This window comes from Camelus bactrianus, chromosome 5, assembly GCF_048773025.1.
Source record: "Camelus bactrianus isolate YW-2024 breed Bactrian camel chromosome 5, ASM4877302v1, whole genome shotgun sequence".
NCBI lineage: Eukaryota > Metazoa > Chordata > Mammalia > Artiodactyla > Camelidae > Camelus > Camelus bactrianus.
The window spans coordinates 5813785-5837385 of record NC_133543.1 but is presented as its reverse complement, the minus strand read 5'-3'; the positions used below and the strand labels follow the sequence as shown (position 1 = coordinate 5837385).

The window sequence follows — 23601 nt, the reverse complement described above, 5'->3', positions numbered from 1 at the left end:
TTTTCATTGTAGTCATTATGTTTGTATCTCTAGAATGTCCAGTTGGTTTTTAATATAAATTTTATCTATTGTTATTCTCTGTACAATGAGATGTTCACATACTTAAATTCTTTAGGCATGGTTTTGTTTAGCTCTTTGATCATATGTGTAATTCCTTATTTCAGTCTTTGTCTAGTAAGTCCAGGGTCTGGGTTTCCTCAGGGAGTTTCTATTGACTACTTTCTCCCCTGTGTTATGGCCAAACTTTTCTGTTTCTTTGTACATCTTGTAATTTTCTGTTGAAAATTGGACATTTAAAATATTACACTATGGCAGAACTGAAAGCCAGATTTTCCTCATCTCCAGGGTTTATCGTTGCTTCCATTGTCATTGCTGCTGCAGCTATTTATGTAGTTACTTTCCTGAACAAATTCTGTAAAGTCTGTATTCTTTATCATGCATGGCCATGAGATCTGTATGTGTGCAGAAAGCCTAGTTGTCGTCACTGTAATAATGATTGGACAGTGATTTCTTTCAATGCCTGGAGCCAATCGTTTGAGCTGTTGCCAGGTGGCTGTGTGCCTGCATGCTGACGGATGCCCTCAGCACCGGCAGGCAGTCTGCAGCTATTTTGTAGCCTTTAGTTCTTGCTTATGCAGAACCTCAAGTTCAGCCAGAGTTGAAGGCTTAAGATTTTCTCAGATCTTTCCTTGCCATATGCCACACATGTGTACGCACTTCTACAATTCTAAGAATTTTTTGGAGCTATTTAACCCTACCTCCACCCCCAGAAAGTCTCAATACTCAATTTTGCCTTCTAAGTTTCCTAGTCAGCATCTAGTTAGCCTGTACTGGTACCACTGCCTCAGGCAGTTGTAATGTTACTCACTGCTGATTGTTTTCCACAAACACTCTGGGGACAGGCTGTTTGCACAGCATGAGTTTGAGATAGGTGAAATAGTGACAGTTCTCTGGGGGCGGATTTTTTGGGTAACTTCAAATCACTTCTGCCCCTTCCTTGATTGTGAGACTGTTGCTTTTAAAGGCCACCATTTAGGTGAGGATTCTCGGATGGGGTAGATCAAGTTACAATATGACAAAACTGATTATCTTTATGGAGATTTAGCTGTTATTTTTTCTCAAATAAACACTCCCCGGATTGCTGGAAGCCTTGGTTAAATTTCCAGAGTTCTGCAGAGGTTAATATTGACAAATTTTGCCATTGTCATTGCTTAACAGAGGAGTAAGTTTTCCAAGATTTTTACTCAGATATTGTACAAGTGTATCCCATTTGCATTTGTTTTTAACTGAGTTACTTGCAAGAGTAACTAATTCTACAGCTCCAGCCCCATTCACATAAGAGTTCATCTGCATGGCTTCTCCTAAAGGGATCAGTGTGCAACCTGTTGTCCGTTTGTTGTTTTACTTATTAAATTGTAGGGGTTTTTAAGAATATGCTCATGAATATCCCTTTGTCATTTTTACACGTTACAAATCTTCCAATAGTCTGTGGCTAATTTTTCCCTTTCTTTTAGTTGCTTTAATGAAGTTCTCAGTTTTAAGGATATTCAGTATAGCAATATGTGGATGCTGATTACAAGGGTGAGGCATTTAACTACTGTCTAAACCTCAGTCTTTGCTCTGATTCACTGTCTAGAATATCTGAACACATCTAGTGAACCCCATATACCAATGGACACTGACAGTCCTAATTAAAAAAATGCTTTTTAAGTAAAGCAAAAAATATTATCTTTGACACTGGGAAAGACAAATTTCAAATTTACTAGCTGATCTTGTTTTCTGTGATCATTAGCTACATCATGTTTATAGAGCCAACAGGCATATTGAGCTACTGATTTTTTTATCGGATTTTAGAATGCAGAACACATTTCAGGCCCACGTATAGCACCGTATGTGTATCTTTAAGGATATGTACATATGATGATGTCTTTATTATAAGTACCTTATTTTATTTTAAGTACCAACTGCTGTGAACCTCATTAAGGAAACCATGGAACTGCAGAACTGAAATTTTTCACACCACCACCATCCCGTAGCATCTCTTTTGCACTTAGATGTTGTGTGGCAGAGTATTTTTCTGCTCCCTAGAAATGATCAACGTTGAATGGGGAAAAAAGCTCTCCTCTAATAAATATAGTCCAAATCACATATTTATCTGAACAATGGCCACCATTTTAGTCCACACCAATCCATCTACTCATACTGACTCAGAGTCCTTAACACAGACAATCCACCACTGTAGTCAGGGTCCTCAGCACACGTTGTATCCCCTCCTCATTCTTTGTTGATTCTGACCTACTTTTGTCCAACACGTCCTGCCAGCCTCTTCACTGCCTGACTGCAGTTTTTAATTTTTACCTTTGAGTCCCAGGCTGTGCCTAGTGATTTCCAGAGAAACGCCAGACACCTGGCTCATCAGGAGGGGTGGGGAGGATTTCAGGAAGCTATTACCCTAACACACTTGCAGATCAGTAAGTGGCTGTTGTGAGCATTCCTTCTAGATCTCTGCCATGCCAGCTGCATCCATCCCAGCAAAATAACGTAGCTCCTCCAACCACCTCTGCCTCTACTCATCTGGGTTTCTGCTTTCAGTGACACTCAGATGCTGCTGATGGGCATTATATATATATATATATTTTAATTGAAGTATAGTCAGTTACAATGTGTCATTTTCTGATGTACAGCACAATGTTCCGGTCATTCATATACACATATATATGTATGAATTCCTTTCCATATTATTTTTCATTAAAAGTTATTACAAGATATTAAATATAGTTCCCTGTGCTATACAGAAGAAATTTAGTTTTTTTAGCTATTTTTAAATATAGTAGTTAATATTTGCAAATTTCAATCTCTGTTGGGCATTTTTAAAGCCACATCTGGAACCCTTGCTGCAGAAGAGTCTGAGAAATATATTTTCAACCTCATAGCATTTTGGTTAGGAAGTTGGAATAAAGGCTGAGCTGGCTCACCTAACTTGTCTGCCTTTGTGAGTAAAGAGGTCTGGAGTTTCAAGGCCCAATGAAATGTCCCAGCCCTTCAGTAGCAAACTCTTAAAGCAACCAAAATGCTCCCATCTGCCAGAGCATGACTTGTCCTTAGATACTGCTGGCCATAACCACCAACGCTGTCTAAGTCATTGTCTTCATCTGGTGCACACTTTCTTTAGATGTCGAATATCCTGATTAAGAGGACAAGTTGGTTTGGATTCCCAAGGTCACAGGCAGCCTTCTGCCTAACTTTGGTGTATATATGTTCATTGAAGAGTCCTCTCTCAAATCAGCTAGAGCTGCCTGGTGTGTGGTTTGCCAGAGAATGTGGGTATATTGCTCCCCATAAGAGTCCTACCAGTTGTTTTATTGCAGGAAGAGATAAAGCAATAGAGACAGAACAGAAAGTTCTTGTCCATTCTCAAACACAGTAACCCCTGCCCAAGGCTCTTGCTCTGGGACACAAAGAAGTACAGGTCAGCAGCGACGTGGCCCTGGTTTACTCCAAAACATGGTGTGGTTTTACTGGGCTATCTGTGTCTTTCATGGACCCTGCAAAGTTCTCCCCATTTGTGAAATGGGGAACCAAGGAACTCCCACCCATGCCTGTAGCTCCCAGGGTTTGCACCCTTATGGGTTTTGAGGATTTGCTGGCAACTCATTCTTTTTCACCAGGTCATTTCTCTGTTACACAGCAGTCCTGTGACTTCCTCATCAGAACTACTCCTTAAGTTCGGGATTCAGTGAAAGATGCCATTCATGTTCAGGGAGGAGGAGGAAGACAGCACAGATCAGAATTGCTGTTTTGCTTTTTTTGTTGTTGTTGTTTTCATAAGCCGTCTCCAGTTGTCGAATAGACCCTGAGCAAATGAATGACTGTTACACTCCCATTTGAAGGATGAGGAAAATGACAATCAGGGAGAGGAGGCAAATATCCTGAGGTTCCAAAGACAAAAAGGGATGAGCACAGAATAAGATCCCTGCAAATTTCTTGGCTGTCATCAGCCTTTAGGTCAGTGACAGAGTGCCGTGTGTAGTAGTAAAGTTGTAGCGTGCATTTTGAAGGGTGCAGATGTTCTTGTTTTAGTTGATACAATCACACTGTTTTGTCTGGGACTCTGAAAAAGAGAAATGGGTTAGAAAATGTTGGTTTCTCATCCTTGGTCCTTCCTCACCCTCACAGATACGGACCCTTCCATCTGTAGCTGGAATAATACAGACCCAGCCTTCCCATCTCATGAGATCAGTACTCATTCATTTCATCCCTGCCCACCTGTAGGTGATAAAGCATAGCATGATTTTCATGTCCTGCTTCACTGATTCTTGTGAAATTAGGTGTTTGAAGATAGGAAGTCATGAAAGAAGCTGCTTTTTTTAAATAAAGTGCAGTAATTTTCTTAGCAGTGTAGGAAATTGAGGATTTTCTTCATTGAAAATCAATAGAGATTTCAAGAATATCTGTATTTCTGATGTGTAGATTAAAATGACAAAATCTAGAGGGATTACAGAAACACAAGGAAGATACAAAAAGTATCTTTAAAGAGCTTTCCTAAGACTGGGCTTGTAAAGAGACTGTTAGTTGACAGAGACCCTCTTCTCACCCATAGTCCCTCTCCTTAGGTTGCAAAGGGCCAGCGTTTCCCCTGTGTGCAGTCCTGGTGCTTCAAGTGAGTTGTGGGGTAGGGCGGTGCACATGGTGATGCCTTCAGTTTGTCCACCCTAAGTAACCTCTAACAGTCAAGGGGCGAGTGTGTTGTAACGGCATGAACCATGCGCCATGCTCTCCGGGGTGTGTGCCCATCTCAGCTCATCCCAGCTCAGGTGCTGGCAGAGCAGATAGTGGTGGCAAGAGGTCAGCCATGAGTAGCAGGGAGCACCTGTAGTCAGCTGGGACCAAAGAGGCTAGGAGTTCCAGGTGGAAATCCCAGGACTTCCCACAGCTCATTCATTCAGCTAATACTTCTCCAGCACCTGTGATGTGCTGGTGCTTCCTTTGTGAACAGAACCAAATCCTTGTCCTCCTGAAGTTGATGTTCTAGTGGAAATAAGAAATGATACACACAGGAGCAGATCCTGGTCAGGACACATGAGTGCTGTCTATTTTGGAATGCACAAGGTGAGATCCTTTGGGAAGGAATGTATGATACAGGAAAATGTGGGGGAGAGGATGGCCATATCCCAGGTCGTATTTGGGTCCCTGGGATGCACCTCACCAAGTGTGGGTCCTTGGTTTGCCCAGCAACGAATTCGAGAGCCACAGTTCAGTAAAAGTAGATTTATTCAGAGAGATATATACACCATAGACAGAGTGGGCTGTTTCAGAAGGCAACAGAAAGGCCATGAGGCATGGGGGTTGGGTGCTCCAGTTTAAAGTAAAAGTAGGTACACACTCCACAGACAGTGTGTGGGCTGTCTATCTCAGCAGAGAGAGCAACCACGAGGTGTGGGATTGTTAGATTTTATGCACTCAGTATCTTCATATGCTAATAAGTGGGAGGAATATTCCAACTGCTTTGGGAAAGGTGTTGGGATTCCCAGAAATTGGGCCACCACTCACCCTTTGACATTTTATGGTCAGCCTTGAACCTGTCCTGGGACCAGTGGGAGTGCCATTTAACATCCTGCTGTATTTCGGTGAGTGTTTATTGAAGCTCAAGATCTACTGGGAGTTGACTTTTCCACCATCTTGGTGCTAAAGGCTGTGCCATTCCTTTATTGGATTTGCCCGGCCCCTTCCTTCCTTTCTCATGAGGGAGCTCTGGACTGATTGCACAATTGCAGAGCAGGGGACAGTGGAAAGAACTTCATAAGTGGAAGGTGGAAGGCAGTGTTTTCAGTAGAATTCTCAAGTCAATTACAAAGTAACGGTCTTCTTTTTGCTGGGGGTACATGGTGTCACATGAGGGAACTGTGAGCCTTGGATACTGTAGTGAGTGGGTGGCTCACTGTGTATACTGTGTTGCTTCTTAGGTGGCCCGAGGACAGTTGGCTTATAGGTGACCCATTCCCTCAAGCAGGGGTCTCTTTGGGGATTTTCTGCATGTGAGGGTAACATGGGTCACATGGGGGGCAGGACCAGCCAGTCACAGCTTTGTCCACAGTCACCTAGTGCCCTCAAGGCTTTCACCCCATGGATGCATCACCTCCCCCTGGATGGGGACAAGGGCACAAGTGGTGGGGCAGCTTCTCAGTGGTGGAGGCATTGCTCTCCAGACCCAACACTCAACAGCATGGACCCCTGGTGTTGGCCATAGTCTTGGCTAGATGAGGCTGTTCGGTAGCTGAGCTCATGAGACGTGGGTGCCATGCTTCCATTCTCACCAAGAGCTCTAGTTTCAAAGGTTCTCATCAGACAGCCACAAATACTCCATAGCCCATAAACAAAGAACAGTCTCCTTCAATCGGGGAAGGGCACACAGAAGGAGAACGGATGATCCCGAGAGCAGGAGAGGACAAATCCGTCCTGCCATCAGGGATCTGACAGACGAGCCAGCTCAGTTCCTCTTACTAGTTGTTTACTTGGAGGATCTGGGGTATTTGGGTGACCTGCAAGTGTCAGGAAATAGTACACGAGGGCTTTGTAGATTTTCTGGTGCGGTGTTTACTCACCCCATTGTAGCTGTCGTGTAAGGAAACAAAACTTGTTGGACAACAGGCCATGGCCTCTGCTCCCTGGTGGAGCCAGGAGATTACAATATTAAGTACGACTGCGGGGGCATCATTTCTATGTTGAGAGGCCAGATGGCCTTACATAACTCTCATGCTGGATGTCTAAGTTGCAGAGGGAAACTGGATTCCATCCAGCTCTCCAGCCAAGGAGGATACCAGAAGTGGCCTCCGCCACCAACTGTGAGCTCTTTGCCTCCACTGACAGCAGCATCTATAGCAAAATGCTGGGCTGCCACCTGCGTTTCCGTGTAAACGTCCGAGTACCCACAGCAATGGCCTCGTGAGGGTTGGTGTGCCCAAGGAAGCGGTGTGTGAGATGGAGGGAGCAGTGCCGGGGTCAGACACCGGGCGGGCAGGCAGGCAGTGACGATATCTGTGCAGCGCAGGGCCCATGGAACTGAGCCAAAGGGAGGCGGGTTTTGGAGCAGGGAACCTGGGCAGTGCCGTGTTATTCGTAAGAAGATCCTGGGCTCTGGATCCACGAAGTCATTGGCTTGATTCCAGACACTAACCTTCATCTTGGGCAAATGTTTGAAGCTTTCTGTGACTCTGTTTCTTGGTGTCCCAAATGGGGACAATAGTAGCAATTACCTCTGAGAGTCAGGAGTGCCTTTATAGTTGTCATTTCATTACGCTCACAGCAGCCCACGAGCACGGTTCTAGGTCCCCCAGTTTACACGTGGCAGACCGGTAACCTTTTAATCAGTAATCACGCAGCTAAGAATGGTCAGAACGAGCATTTGAATTTGATCCCTTTGTCCAGATTATTTCTATTCTCACCCAGTATTACTGGAAAAGTAGTAAACTCAGAAGAAACACTGCTGGGAAGTGGGTGCTTGAAACATGTTTGTCATTGGGGAGTGTTGAGTTCACGTTCCTCACAGCCCATCCGAGGCTCCCTGCATCTCCGGCTGCCCTTGCTGGGGTCTGCAGGGCTCTGGGAAGCTTCTCCTTGATCTCTACCCCAAGGCTCTCTGCTCTCTACAGGTTGATTCTCAACCCTGACTGCTCAGTAGAGCTAATGTCTAAAAACAAAAAAATGGTGGGGAGGGTATGGCTCAGTGGCTGAGCACTTGCTTAGCATGCAAGAGGTCCTGGGTTCAATTCCAAGTACCTCCATTAAAATAAATAAATCTAACTACCCCCCCCAAAAAAGGAAAGTATTTAAAACACAATAAACAGTACAAAGGCCCCACACCAGGCTGGGGCGCACTATGTTTTAAAGGCTCCCAGATGCTTCCCATGTGCAGGACGGTGAGAGCTACCCCTCTACATCTCTTCTCGTGAGCTTGTCCACTCACAACCATTAGCCTCTTGAAGCAGGAAAACTACTTGGCTCAGCCTAGAACTTTCTCCCGATTTCTAGACTTTTATTTGCCTATTGGACATCTCTCCTGGAGCCCACAGGCACCCAGCCAGAACTGAATCAGTTGTCTCCTCTCACGACTTGCTCCTCTTCCTGCCCTTCTTGTTTTAGGAAATTGCACTATAATTTAGGACACTGCCAAAGCCAGAAAGCTGGCCGGCATCTTTGACCTCTTCCTGCCCTTCCATCACATCTGTGGCCAATCCGTCCACCTGCTGAAATGTTTTCTTCTCTCTCCTCCTAGCGGGTCCTCAGCAGGCCTTCACATGAACCTGCCAATAGTTCTCCCTGCCTCTATCTTTTTTCTTTCTAGATCACTTTGCATGTCTCCTTTACCTTGGAGGCACACAGAGTCCTGTGTGATGTGCACCTGTGATCTCTCCACCTGGTTGCCTCACCTGCCTCCCACACCCTGTTCTCACTTCTAGACTATTTGCAGTTCCTGGAAGTGACCTGGCTCTCTTTGGCCTCCCTCCTTTGCATGTGCAGCTCCCCAGGGAGAAATGGCCTTAACATTATAACTTCACCTGATCACTTCTAGGGCATCTCAGAACTCACCACAGTGGTTCCCTCCTCTGGGAGAGCGTTGGCTACAGTTCCGGCTCTCTGCCCCGAGCACCCACTGCTGACTGTTATCCAAGCAGTCTTAACACGCCTCCTCAGCCATCATTTCATGATGAGTCCTGTGCACCTAGGAGCTCCCGGAAGCAGGGACTGTGTCTTTTTTCTCTTTATTCTCAGAGCATGGTAGAGACTCAGGTATAATGGTGGAGGGAACAGTGGTTATTCTGGAATTTCTCTAGAGTTATGGCCTAGGAGTAACAGTCTGGTTGGAAGAAGGGCTTAGGGGATTTACCCTGAAGCCACATTTTTCAATAAACTTTTCATGTTGTTTTTGTCTATTTGAATTGACGAGTCTTAAAACAGAATGACGATTTCTAAAAATTACTTTACCGAAGATTGAGGAAAATGGCAGTTTTCCATATTTAAGAATATTATTTTAATTTTGTGTGACTGGGGTGGTGGAAAATAGAAATGGAGGGGTTACTAAAGCATCCTAATCCCCTTCCCCACCCTCAGGTCCATTGGACAGGAGAGACATAGCTATGTGAGGAAAAGGACCTCCTCTTTGGCAGGTGGACCGTGCACTGCTTTTAAATTGTGACAGTTACTTTTACTTTTTTTAATTTTCTTTTTTAATGGAGGTACTGGGGCTTGAACCCAGGAACTTGTACATGCTTAGCACGTGCTCTACCACTGAGCTATACCCATCCCCCCGATATTTGTGTTTTTAGCGGGCATAATGTGCTGGTAGCAGATACTTTAGCATCAGACACAGCCACCTGTGTCTGACCATCACGTTAATACCTTTCCCATGAGCTAGAGAGCTAGTCTGTTTCCAAAAGTTCAATAAATAATCTACATTTTCTTTTTTCTTAAAAAAAGGCATTAACTCATGTTTCTCTTTAGTATCGCCTATAAATAAAATGTGATTTTATTAACCGTTTACGAAAGTGTTAAGGGTAATAAATATTAAGTACAGATTTCTGAAGCATCAGTCATCACTGAAGATCCACATTCTGCTGATCTCTCTCTCTGTTAGTCACCTTACTTCTGGAGCTCTGGAAGCGGCACCAGGCATAACTTGAGTACAAATGGGACACGGTTGAGCAGGAAGAACAAGTCCGGTCAGAATAGGAGGAGCGGTGTCCCCACGTGGAGACAGATGAGATTACCCAGGAAAAGCGGGCGCTGTTTAGATTCACTTTAGTCTGTTTACTTCTGGGCTTGTCAGCCTTGGCTGCATGTTGGAATCACCAGGGTACCTTAAAAAATGTTGGTGCCTGGATTCCATCACTGCTAACTCGGATGGTACTTAGTGGCCTGGGGTACATTCTGGCATAGGGAAGTTTTTAAAGTTCCTCTTGTTATTATAATGTGCAGCCAAGGTGAAGGAGCACTCCCTGGAATGGTGGACACAGAAGAGAACTGAGGTCCTTCATTCATATTAACAGTAAAAATGGGGAAAAGAAAAGGTCTGGTATAAGTGAATGAGAAAAGAGGCATTGACTTGTATCCTTTCATAACACCAATAAATAAATGCAAAATATAAATTAGCTGCTATGACATAGATGTAGGAGGAAAGACACATTGGTTTTTATAGTTGACTCCCATTTTTTCACATGTGCCTTCATTATTGCCGCCTCCTTTTCATCGTAGACTAGGTGCCCATTTGTCTTTAACTAAGTCGCGGTCACTGCTCCCCCTTCCGGTTGGGATGTGCACAAAGCAGCATGGCTCTCATCCTAAAGTCAGAGAAAGGGTAGAACAAGCAGGGAAACATTTGTTGAGGTGCCATCAGTGTTTGAGCAGTGTTTGAGCTAGGCATGTTACATAACTTAAAATGTAAATTTATTGCTGCCTCTCCTGCTGCAAAATTAAAAAAATAAAACTATATATCTTTGTATCAACATTCCAGAGCTATGAAAAGATGATTTTTTGAGTCATCTGTATTATTGCTTCTTTCCATCAGCTGAGATAATTTAGAGCTAATGGTACTTGCAGTCAGCAGCAGCAGCAGGACAGTAGGTTGTGAGCATGAATAACTCTTGGAAAGAAAATGCTTTTACTAGGAGCATCTGAAAATGTCTCCAACTATAGATTTAATAAATTGAATCACAGATCTACAGAATGTTGACACTGAAAAGTTCTGGAGGGAGCAGGTCAAACTCTTCTTTTTATAAATGGAAAGAAATGAGGTTCAGCTACCAATAGAAAGTGACATTTGTCTTTTACAATGTAATAAGCTTCTAATAATCCCCATTATGAATATTTCCCATTGTTTACAACTGAAGATGTGAGTCAAAGCATATGTTGGTAAAAGACTGTACATTCAGAGTTGAAAGCTGAAACTTAGACAAAATTAGATGTTCATAATGCTTTTGAGTCCTGAAAAACAAAAACGTATCATATTGGCAGTATACAAAAAAATACTGAATAAAAGTTTTTTGGTCATTTAAACTGCCAATTTTAAATTTAAAATTGCCAGCTAATAAGTTTAAATTTTCATTAGAACATGCTTGTTGAAAAATTGAAGATGAAAACTCATTTCACTTTATTGTTCTTCCTTATTTAAAAAATTGCCTAATATTTTGTTTAGTTTTTTAATTGAAGCATTTTACTTTACTTGCGAAAGTATGCTCCATTGTTTAGAGAGGCCAGCGTTGTGGTAGTGAGAGCTTGGAAATGAAGTTGCCTAAATTCATATTTGAACACAGCAGCTTGCTTCCTGAGTGATCTTGGACAACTTAACTTCTCTGTACCATAGTTTCCTATAAAATCAGAATAAGAGAGTTGCTTCCTCATGACTATGGTAAGGACGGGTTGAATTTATGTGCAGAATCTACTTGGAAGACTTCCTGGCACAGAGGAAAGGCCATGTACTTAGTGACAGCTATTATTATACTTTATCTGCTTTCATTATCCAGGTAAAACTTGAGTCTTACTGATTTCATCTCTAAAAATGAAATATAAATATAAACTCTAAAATGGAAACTCTAAAACTTCATAGTTGTTGCTAATAAACACATAAAGCTCAACAAAGGAACACACAGTGGAGACCAGTTAGCTGCCGACACCTGTGAAACATTCTGTCCTGCACGGACTCTGCTGTCACTAGCGTCACTTCTGAAACCTAAGGCCAGCTCAGGAGTAGAGCTTTACAGCTTGGCCTCGTCAGGTACCCAGATCCCCAAGCTCAGACAATGGCAGGGAAACAGTTTACTGTTCACATATGCATTTTCAAAAAATAGTATTAAAATGAACACTGTACGTATTTTGTTGTTTGTTTGAAATCGTTAACAGAAAAGAAAAGAAAAAAAAAACAGGAAAAAAACCCATGCAATTACAAATAATGAGGCTATGTCTGAAAATTATTTTTTTTTAAATTATGTTTAGGATTTATTGACCAGTTAGGAGAAAAGTCATTTCATAGGTGTAATCCCTTGATTGACTTAACTTGTTTTTTTAATTAGGAAGAAGAGCGTGTTCCATTTACCACCTGGGGAAAGTGTATACATATAACCCTTTTTGCAAGTGCTCTTTTTCTGGGTAAGAACCTGCCACAGACTTTTTAAAATCTAATGTGAAATCCTGAGAAAACTGAAAATCAAGCTGGGAACTATGAAGTCTCATAGAGAAAAGTTTTTCCAGAGAATATCTGAGCCATTGCAGGGCGCCACTCTTGAGGTTCCACAGTCACTTCTGCTCACAGTGCTTCCCCCAATTCTTTTCACCTCATTTGTTCAAATCAGATCAGTGGTTTAGGATTCTCCAGGGTCTGATTAAGAGACCAGATGGAGGCATTAAGATTTCTAAAATTTTCCAAGAGTAACAACCAAGGTAAAATATCTAAGAATAACCTAAGAAAAGGATAGTAGGAACTATCATAAAATAAAAGTAAAAACTACTGAAAGATATAAAAGAAGCTTTAATCACATGATTCTAGATTAAAATATCATATCTCCAAAATATCAGAAGTTATAAAATTGATTTGGGGTTTATTGTGAATAAAATCATATTAGTAATATAATAATTAATAAGATAATGAGACTTTTAGTAGTTCAAGAATAGCCAGATTAGAAAATAGGACAGGAAGTCCAGATATGGGCTCTGATATCAATAATAATTTAATATAAGAGATGGAAGGCATTACAAATCAGGGAGATAAATAAAGGTTATTCAGTGAATGGAACACTCGTTAGCTAATTGGGGGGAAAAGAAAAGATTGAAATCATACAGTGAAACATATATTGTGATAAATTCCAGAAACATTTAAAAAGTAACACAATTAGAAAAAAACTAGAAATAAATATGGATGTTTACACAAACTCTAGATGAGCAGTAAGTTTCTGAGGAAAGTATACAAGGATTTCCATGCATCAGAAGCATCCTAATTTCAAACAAAACACCAGAGGTTGTTATTTGTTTACAAATCCAACAAGGGGCTAATTCCTTCAATACATAGAGAGTTCAGATCACTTCAAAGGTAACATCAAAAAATCTCAGGAGCATAGAAGGCAGAGAAAAGGAACACACATTCACAAAGAAAAAATAGATGTCACACTCCAATGGTAATTCAGTGCACATCAAAATGAAGTAGTTTTCCACCTCTCAAGTGACACAGCTCTGTTTATGAGGATGAAATGCCAGTGATCACCAATCCCATGCCTAGGTTACTGGATATTTTTTGTGAAGTATGGTTGATTTACAATGCTGTGTTAATTACTAGTGTACTCCTCAAGCCTTCTTAGAAAGCAGTCTGGCAGTTGATATCAAGAGTCAAAAATATTCCTATGTTTAATCCACTAATTCAGCTTTGAAAAACTTTTAATCAGGAAGTATTTCAAAATGGCAGGGAAAAGTCAGTATGGATGCAAGTCACAGACATACTTTTATATGTATATATATATATATAAAATCTCAGCCAAAATATTCTTCCAACCCTTCACAAAGTAGAACAATACCCAGCCATGAAAAAGTGTGTCCATGAAAATTTTTTATGACATGTCAAAATGTTATGCTTACGATAGGCTTGAGAATAAAATTAATATATAAAATGATTTGTAATATACAAACAATGAACCCTTCTGAAGGAATTATGTCTATAGGTAGAAGCATTTTTCTTAATTTATTTTTTATTCATTTTCAGAGTTGGAGTCTTTTCATTGTAGGTGACAAAATCAATTTCCAATGTGTTTAAACAACACCCAAAAAATGGGGATGCATGGGATTTATTGGTTCCTGTAAATGAAAACCTCAGATCTGAGGTCTGGCTTCAGTCAAGGAGAGATACTGTAGCCCAGATGATGTCAAGGGCTGGTCTTGTCCTGTCTTCATTCGGTGTCCAATGATGTCTCAGCATGCTGCTTCTAGGCACTCAGCATCCCAGATCATCCATCCAAACCAAGAGAGGTCTCTTTTGGCAGCTTCCTCTCTTGATAGAGGAAGCTTATCATTCACATGGGCACAAGCACGTATCTCCTCACATAATAGTGGCTCTTACTGGGTTATTTGTCAATTCTCCAATCATGTGCGAGGCCAATACAATGACGGGTATTATTTGTCTTAAACCAACTGAGATCTACCTCTGGTGCTTCAGAAAGAGTGGGTTAATCGAGCTTAAATCACAGGACAAAAAACAAAAGGGAGGTTATTTATCCTAAAGCAAAATCTGGGTCCCGTTCTAAGACTGGGGACAGATCCAGGACAACAGTTCTGTCCACTACTGAGTACTTTCAAATTTTCTTTAATGAGCAAATGTTAAAGTTATGATCAGAAAAGATGATAAATACGAAGAAACTTGAGGAAGGAGAATGGAAAGCTTTCCTGTTTCATAAGAAATATTGAACCCATTAAGTGCTTGGAAGAAAAATGGAAATGTGTCAAGTTTGTAAAAGTTCTGAAATGAATTACAATTAATTTCACAGACCATGTTGGAGACAGTGCTATACAGTTAGTGTGTCTTTGGGCTCTTTGAGTATTTCAATTCTTTCACTTAATAGTTGCTTCATTTGGGGAAATTGCATCATTTCCACGTGGCTCTATTTCCTCATCTGTAAAAGAGATATAATATTACCTTCCCAACAGGGTGATTGTGAGGATTTAGAAAAACAGACGTGTGCTGAAGCAATAGTAAGCATTTAAAGAGTCTTAACTATTAAGATTACTTAATAAATTATTAAAAAATTATTATGCAGACTTTTTAAAAATGCATAGCATTTAAATGGCCTATATGTGCTGTACAAGTGGGAAAGGCTTTATATACCTTCTATAATACATTTTTCTCAGCCTTAACTAATTTTCACATTTAATCACACACACACCAAAAAGTTATTCCTTTCACAATCATGAAGACTTTCTGTGAAGAAAAGGATGATGAAAGAGAGTAGAGGAGAAAATAAAATGCTTTCTCTACAAACTGATGGCTTAAAAACTAAGAAAAACACCTTTTTAAGACTTTGGTCACCATATTCATAGCTAATACATAGTTAGAGTTTTTCACATGCCTGTGGTTAATATTCTAATTGTTTTCACAATTAATAAATCATTGAATCATCACAATAGTCCTATAAATTGCTATTATTATCCCCCCATTATATGGGTGAGGAGATTGAAGCCCCTAGAAGATAAGAAATTTGCACAAGGCCCCACAGCTAGCATCGGAGCTGGGATCTAGATGCAGGAGTGTGGCTCCAGGAGGGGCTTGTAAACACTCCATCTGCTCTCCCTTGCAGGTGCAAGCCAGCCTCCCGCTGTTACTGTAAATAACATGATGTGGTTCACTTAGTCTTGAAATTCACATTCTTTGTAGCTTTCTCTCTGGGGCAGCCATCAGGAGCAGCCAGGGACCCTGAGTACATGCTTCTGGACTATGACCAAGAAGGTAGATGGAAGGAAAACAGTTTAAAAATGGGACCTTTAATGTGCATTCTTCAGTGGGCAGAAAAATACCTGCCTAGTGAGGAACTGAAGCCCTACCAGCCACGTGCAAATTATGCTTCAGACACTCCCGTTGTCCTTGGGTCCACACAGTCAGAACTACAATGGATCAGGGACATGAATCTTGTGCAAATGCAGGGAGTAGGAATACCTGCCATTTTAAGATCTCAAGGAGTATGAAAAGCATGTGAAGCTTTCATCAGCAGAGACCTGCTGTCACTTCCACTATTTCCCTCAGGGCATGTCCACAGCTTCAATTGTCCTATTAAGAATGAAGATGACAGCTAGCAACTGCTGATCCCTGAATCAGTGATAGGTTCTCCCTTGAAAGGAAGCATATCCCCTTCATGGGTTACAACTAGTTCATAACCTAAGTAATTCTATAGATGTAGAAGGGATACTTTCATTGGTTCTGCTATCACAGAATTGTCTCCAAAAGAACATGCCACCAGTTACTCCATTTTCAGCCATTTAATGATATACTTAACAGGCTTCCTTCTTTAGTGCAGTTTTAGGTTTACAGAAAAATTCACAGAAAGTGGAGTTCCCATATATTCCCTATGCCCTGCACACATCTGCTCCTGCTGTCAGCATGTTATATTAGTGGATGCACTCATTCTTTCTGACATCCTTCATTCCTCCTCCCCTAAAATTTAACATGCCTGATATTCACGTCTCTTGTGGTATTTACATGCGATTTACATCACTTTTCACGTTTATGTGAGGTTTACAGCACGTGCATGTTTTCTGTTTAAGCGTGGATTGGGGGCAAGTTTTCTGTGTAAAAATACGATCATTAGTGAGCCTTATGCTGCTAGGTTTTTGGGTTGTCAGGTCTTGTTGACCATTGCTTCAGTTATTGGGATCATTGTCTACGGACTTTCAGTGTTCATTGTATTTTCAGCAGAACTTCCCTAGAACCTGAAGGGAAGAGACCCAATCCAGAAGTACCTGACTGTGCAGGTGGGCCACGCATATCACTGCTTCCCTCATCAGTTTTATCATCATCGTGACCCTGAACGCCATATATGAGAAAGTGGCAATCAAGATGACTGAGTCTGTTAAGCTCCTTCTGCAGCTGAGGTCATTTCTACACCAGTTTTAGAACCAGGTCAAAACAGAGACTTTATCTTTTAGGCACTTCAATTCCAGTACATTACAGTCTTTAGAAAACTTCAAGTGTAAACGTATTTTCTCTAGCCTATATGAGAAGTGAATTAGCTGCAGCTTTGCATTAGTAAAAGGGATAAAGAAAGCTTTAGAATGTCCAAGCTCTGTGTAAATATGTCAGTGCTTAATAATAATTTCAATTACATTAGATCATGTACCCTATTGTTGAAAGTAAATAGTCTCTCTATTGCAAATAAGTGGAAGAGGGTCGTGGTTCTAATGGCAAATTTGCTTGTGCGTTACGGAGAGGACAAGTAATCACACTGTTATGTGTCCTCCCCCCATGCTGTTCCTGTTAGTGTAGCTCCATTCTCATCAGCTGTGGCTTCTATAACAAATGTTTCTTCTCTCTGGCTTGTATCCCAGCCAGCAGCTTAGCGGCCCAAGTTAACTGCTTCCCACACACTGCATGTGGCTGGGTCATTCTCCCAGTTGTCTGCTCAGTGGTCATCTTCTGAAAACACTAAGACCAATTCAAATTTTGAACTAGGAGGATGTTTTATGTTCCCCAAATGCTTCTAGCAAGTTGCCCCGTGTTTTGTTTGTTTTCTTCAATAGTCCTACCTTCCTGCTGTTCAGGGAGACAAGAGAATTTCATTTAGCAGGATGTTTAGAAGTAGCTTTCTTTCAACTTACACCTGACAGAGGACAGTTCTTGCCCATTGGATACTGTTGTGCTTATAAATTTTAAGGAACGGGTGACTTGTTTTTTTTTTTGCCTTTTGTGATATTGCATTCATAGTGGGAGAAACTCTTACAACAGTGTGTACAGTTGGAATTAATATAGTAGCTATGTTAAGGAAGTCAAAACAGCTTATATGGAAAAAAGTGTGAATTGTGTATATATATATATATAAATATATATACATATTTAGCGTGTTAACTCATGTGTCCGTGGCTTTGACTAGGGTCTCAAGGCTGTTCACAGTTTTACAGACTTAACTTTTCTTTATTCTAGCTGCAGAGATCCCAAGGACCAGACTGACTATGAGAACAACCTAGCCATGAAGGTGTTCTTCTTCCAGTTTGTCAACTACTACTCCTCGTGTTTCTACATCACATTCTTTAAGGGCAGATTTGTGACTTATCCTGGAGATCTGGTGTATTGGCTGTGAAAATACAGAAATGAAGACGTGTGAATACAGCTTTGTGTTCTGACAGTCTAACCTGTTTCATGTTTTCTCTTAGTTGCCCAATGAAGAGTGTCTTTACTCTCTGTTCCTTAGATTTTTTTAGGCATAAAATAATGACTTTATTTCATGTTAGAGCTATCTAAAATTTAAATGAGATTTTCTGTCTAATATTCCAGTGTGACCCAGGTGGCTGTCTCCTTGAACTGATGATGCAGCTGACAATAATCATGGGAGGACAGTCCATCTGGAATAACATACAAGAGGTGTTACTTCCGTGAGTACTAAGTCATGTGATCTTGGGGTGAGAACGGCCCACCCATCCAAGTAATTTTCCTGCATGCCCATCTCTAAAACAGGGGAGACTCTCTGCTTATTAAAGCTCTCCAGATAAGATGATCCAGCCAACAGTGTAAACATACCTCCTGTTTAATAATTATGTTTAAATTCCTCCCTTTTTATGTTTAAATTAAATCCTCAAGTGCTATAGTTTCTGCTTATTAGCCCATCACTGGGGACTGACTGATCAGAGCCCGTTGAGAGATGGCCATTTTTGGGGCCGTGAACTAAGTTTTCCCACAACTTCCCGCAACATTCTCCTCCTTTTATACATGCATTTAAAAATCCATAACAGGAATTTGTTGAGTGCCTAGTATGTGTTAGTCACTGTATTAAATGTTGTACATATATTTGTGTGTGCATGTGTTTGTGAGTAGAATTTAATCACCCAAACAATCCTTATTCTTATCTTCCTTTTCAAATGAAGATCCTGTGGCTTAAAGAAGGTAAATGATTTGCCCAAGTTCTCATTGCCAATAAGAGACCATTGTGGGACTCAGATGTAAGACCCTATCTCACGGAATCCATGTTCTTCTAAGAACAGAGACTCTCTTGGTGTCCTAAGGCAAAGGGTTACATAATGTTTTAAGAGACACTTGTCTAAAATAATAACTACAGAGGTTTTGACTTACTGTTCTCTTCCTAAAAATGAGAAAAGCAGATGTTAGCAAAGGTCACACTGTCCTTTGGATTTTCACATAAGCCCAATCCCATATCAAAGTGGACAGTCCAGTGTTATCTGCAATTTCTGAACATTTCAAGGAGCTTAGTGTATTCACTTTCTGTTGTAACAAGTATCCCCAAATGACATGGTAGTAGGAAGAAAAAAGAAATAGTCTCCACTAAACAACACAAATTTAACCTTGTAGGGTTCTTGAACGCAGGAGCCTGCTGAAGTCAAAATATTGGCACGGCTGTTTCTGAAGGCCTCAGGGGAAACTGTATCTTTGACTTTTCTGGCTTCCAGAGGCCACCTACGTCTCTTGGCCTGTGACCTTTTCTCCTTCTTTCAAGGTCAGCATGGTTGTTTGCCTCTGACCCTGATCCTGTGGTCAAATCTCCTCTCCTCTCTCCCCTCTTCTGTCTCCCTCTTCCTCATTTAACTACCCTGGTGATTACAATGGGCCCACCTATATAATCCAGCTCATCTCTCTTAGAGTAGGCTGGTTAGCAACGTTAACCACATCTGCAACCATAGGCCCCCTTTGCCAGGGAATCTTAACTCTTCCTATGTTCTGGGGATAAGGACATAGACATATTGGGGGGGAACATTTTTCTGCCCACCACAATAAGCTTTTTAAGATAATTTCTGGCTTTGAGTTTCTGTCCTCATGAAACTGTTGATCTCTCTTCTGTCTTGCCTTCCACAAAAGCATTCTGCTCCTGGCCAACCTAACTGCATTGCTCACCCCTCTCTGTGGTGTCCCCCAAAACCAATTACACAAGCAGATCTTACTGTTGTTTGGAGCATGGAGGAGAAACTCAAACAACTTGAATTTTGAAATAAAATCCTCCATCATTTTACAATCTTCCATGTCACTATAAAAAAATTATTTTTTAAATTCATTTTTTAATTTTTAAACTATTTTAAACTTTGTAACTTTTTTTAAACTTTACTTTTTTTTTATCATCCTTCATTGTAAGCTCCAGAAACCTGCTATTCTGCCCACCGCATCCAAGTTCCCTTTCACTGTTTCTCCTCCCTTCCCTAACTTTCCTTCACTCTCCCTTATTACAAATTTTCTGTCCATTCTCTTTATAGGGCAGTTAAATTATTTTTTCTTTCCTTCTTTCTGTTTTTGCAAAGTGAACACATTTGTGTGTCAGTGTGTCCTTCCACATTTCTTCACAAGGTCTTCATCTTTCAGCTTCAGGATGGATTACTGTGGTCTGTCTCTAAACAAAGGCATTTCCCTTGTCCCCCAGCTCACCATGCCCCTCAAAAAAAAAAGATTCTGATCTTTGCTGTGAAATGAATCTTTTTTTTCCCTACTGTGCAGTAGACAACTCTTACCCTGAGCTCACAGTCAGATTTCTCCAGAGGAGTAAAAGTAGCTCATGTGCAAATAATACTTCTTTTCTCTGTGAAAAGAAATAGATCAGATAGAGGAAATACTTAACTCAGATTACTCAAAAGCATTTCCTGAAGGAAATAGGTTAATTATTTAACACTAAATTTTGTTGAATCTGGTTATCAGTGAGCTATTTTTACCAATCAAGAAGGATATATTTCCTAAATTGGTACTGAGCAATTCATGTGAAATGAAACTTGCTCACATTAACTAGTTTAAAGTAAAGGATGCATTATAGTATCTGTGGTCTGTTTATACCTTCGCTTAAGTAAGCACATTGTTGTAGGTTCCAGTGAGCTGAACTTTGCCTACATGTATTTCTACTCTGGGCTAAAATATTTAGGGAAAATATTTTGAATTATGTTTCCCTTTTTTGAATACCAGAAATTCTGAATGGTAGCCAAGTTTGAGGGTGGCTTGTGTTTTCTTCACTGCCTCTTCTCTTTGAATAAGGTGCCAGTTTCCTTCTTAATTTTTCATATAAAATCCTAACATACTAAAGATCTATCAATTACTCTTGCTGCCCCAAAACTATACCCATCCTCAAAAATACATAGGAAGGGAAAAGAAAACTTATCAAAGTTAGTGACTATTTTCATGCTATTTAAATATGTCTAAAGGAACATAATGAAATGAATTTTACCATATCTCACCTGCCTCCACCCCCCAATCCCATGTGGGTTTGTTGAGTAGGATTCTGGGAGCAAATGAAGAAGGACAGTGATGCCGTGATCCAGGCTTTCTCTGGGGTCTCCCCAGCACTTGGATCGGCACTTGGTATAAAGTAGGTCTCAGTCCGAGCCAGCTGAGTGAGTGAGTGACTCACAGGCATCGAATGAGTAACATCAGTGAATTAACAGCATTCTTTGTAGGACTCAGGGAATAAGCTGAGTGCCCTATGGCCTTCCCAGCCTCACGTACTATTTTGATGTTGGGGTCATTTCTGGGAATGTTATTCTGTACTTGACAAAAGTCTAGTACAATTCCAGGGTTAAGTAACTTGCCCTAGGGAAATTTTATGATAAAATATTAAGAAAAATGGTTAAATGCCCAACATGACATAGCACTGTCCTTTGGTGTTTAGATAATGTATGGCTGTAATTTTCTTACTTTATATGCTTTCTACATTTTCCACCGTGTGTACGCACTACTATATAGTAAGAAAATGCAAATATTTAAAAGAGAAAATCTCTCTTCTCCAGATATGATTTGGTTAGAGGATGAGTCAGATAGATATATTAAGAGAATCTTAAATACATGTGTCCATAATTCACTCTTTAAATCCAGGAACAGGAAACTCAGGAATGAAATAGATTAAGAGAATCAAAGATACTTGTATTCAAGATTAGCAAGTAGGAGTGTCCTCAAAAGAAATGGTGATTATCTATAATTCAGGGATTAAATGTGATAATGAACGTACAAAGACAACATGAAGTAGAAAATGCCACGTGGGAAGCACTGAGTAAAGGGCAATTTACCATGATTATGCCAATATGTGTGGTCAATTCCCAAGCAAATTATTGTGTAACCCCTGCTAGAGGGAGAAAGCTTCCAGCCTTGGCTGAAGAGTGGGGAGGATCCAGTGTCTGTATTTTTTAAAATGTCTACAGGTGTTTCTCATGTGCAAATTGGTATCCCTGCATGAGAACCATAAACCAACAGAAAACCCAAAAGACCGAGGACAATGATGGGTTGCCGACAGCCCAAGCTTTTCTACCACAGAAGATTGGTTCCAGTCAGGAAGACTGAGCAAGAGGCTCAGAGTCTTAGTTAAGGACAAGCAAGTCGGGACTTCTAATACGACCTAATGTCATCGACGGGGGAGGGCAGTTCAGCACAAGAAGAGAGCACCAGGTGAGTTAACATGGAAGTTACATCCTGGATCCAAACCGTGATGGATTTGGGTCCCGGAGGGTTAAAGCCCTGCTTCCGTTGGGCATGGACCGCATTCCACAAGAGGCTGAGACAGGAATTATGAGGCAGAGAAAAATTCCCCCAGGGGACTCCCGAGTCTGGGTGCCTGGAAGGGTGATGGACGAGCGCGGTACCAGCTCCACACGCACCGCAGGGCTCCGAGTGGCTGTGGAGCTGTGCGCTCCCGGCCGGACCTCAGACCTGACTGCAGTGCTCCGGGCTGCGGCCTGGGGAGCGGCGTCAGGAGCAGGCTGTCCCCGTCATTCTCGTAGGTGCTGCAGTGACCCCCACCCCGGTGGCCACGGCATTCCCAAGCCAAGGGTCTAAGTGACTTCAACCTTATTTACAGGTGACCACAGCTGGTTAGCCTGTGCTGCTCAAAAAGAAGATCCCATATGGGGTTTTGATGTGTTAGGGGGTTTGCTAATACCTGGCCTGCTTTGAATCGTTTCATCTTGACAGCAGCCTGGGCAGTCGAAGTTTCACCTCCCAATTTTATTTCAACATATTTTGTTGAAAGTATAGTTGGTGTACAATATTGTGTTAATTCTTGGTATACAGCATAGTGATTCACATATACATACATATATATATATATATATATATTCCTTGTCATATACTTTTCCACTATAGGCTATTAAAAGTTATTGAATGTAGTTCCCTGTGCTATACAGTAGGATCTTGTTTGAAACAAAAATTACTAAACCAAGTAACAAAGGAAGCAGACTAAACCTATCCATGTATACGGCACAGTTGAGTTTACCTCAGTATTTAAATGTGGTTTTGAAATCCAGGATCTCTTTATCAACTTATCATATGTAAAGTGCCTTTGGAACACTTCTCAGAAAAATGTTTAAAAATCATAAGATTTAGAGAATAAAGAAGGAAGATAATTATACTGAAAAGCAGGTATCAAAATATAGAAATGGGCATTTGTGATACAGTATTATCTGAATTATTGGAAGGACGTGTTGAATAAGCGGATCCAGTGGTGGGTCTACTGACCGCAACATTCTGCCACAGCAGTGAGTGTAAATCAACTTCTGAGATCTGCAACAATTGCATTTTGAATGTAAATAAAGTTAAATAACAAATAAGCCATGAAGTGTGGATTCAGATTCAGGGGTATCTCGAGTCCATATCCCCACCCCCTCACAGAGCTCCCTGCTCTTCCCCTAATGTCATTGAAAGAATTGGGGAAAGTTTGTGAAGCGAAGGGCATGTTCCATTGCAAAGAAATCTCGTAGCAAACCTGGGAGCATGGCCAGGGAAAGGTTAACGCTGAGATCAGAGGCAGTAGGAAACCTAGCAGGGGCAGCTCTTTTCAAGTCACATCATATACTCTGTGTGTGTCCACGTGTGTGTGCATACAGACGTGTGGGCATGTATGATGTATACACCTGCCTTTCGTGTGAAGACGCCTCACTGTCCAAATTTGAACTCCATCC

The 23601-nt window shown here is 41.1% G+C and overlaps 1 long non-coding RNA gene across 6 annotated transcripts in view; it reads left to right on the top strand.

Moving 5' to 3' along the window:
• Positions 1–23601, top strand: part of LOC141577677 (uncharacterized) — a 65597-nt gene that overhangs the window by 30254 nt on the left and 11742 nt on the right. For 5 of the 6 annotated variants that reach the window (XR_012506918.1, XR_012506919.1, XR_012506922.1 and 2 more), the window contains 2 exons: positions 18008–18105; positions 21850–22093. This is a non-coding gene — a long non-coding RNA (uncharacterized LOC141577677). The remainder of the gene's footprint in view (positions 1–18007; positions 18106–21849; positions 22094–23601) is intronic. The other variant, XR_012506921.1, reaches the window with a different exon arrangement.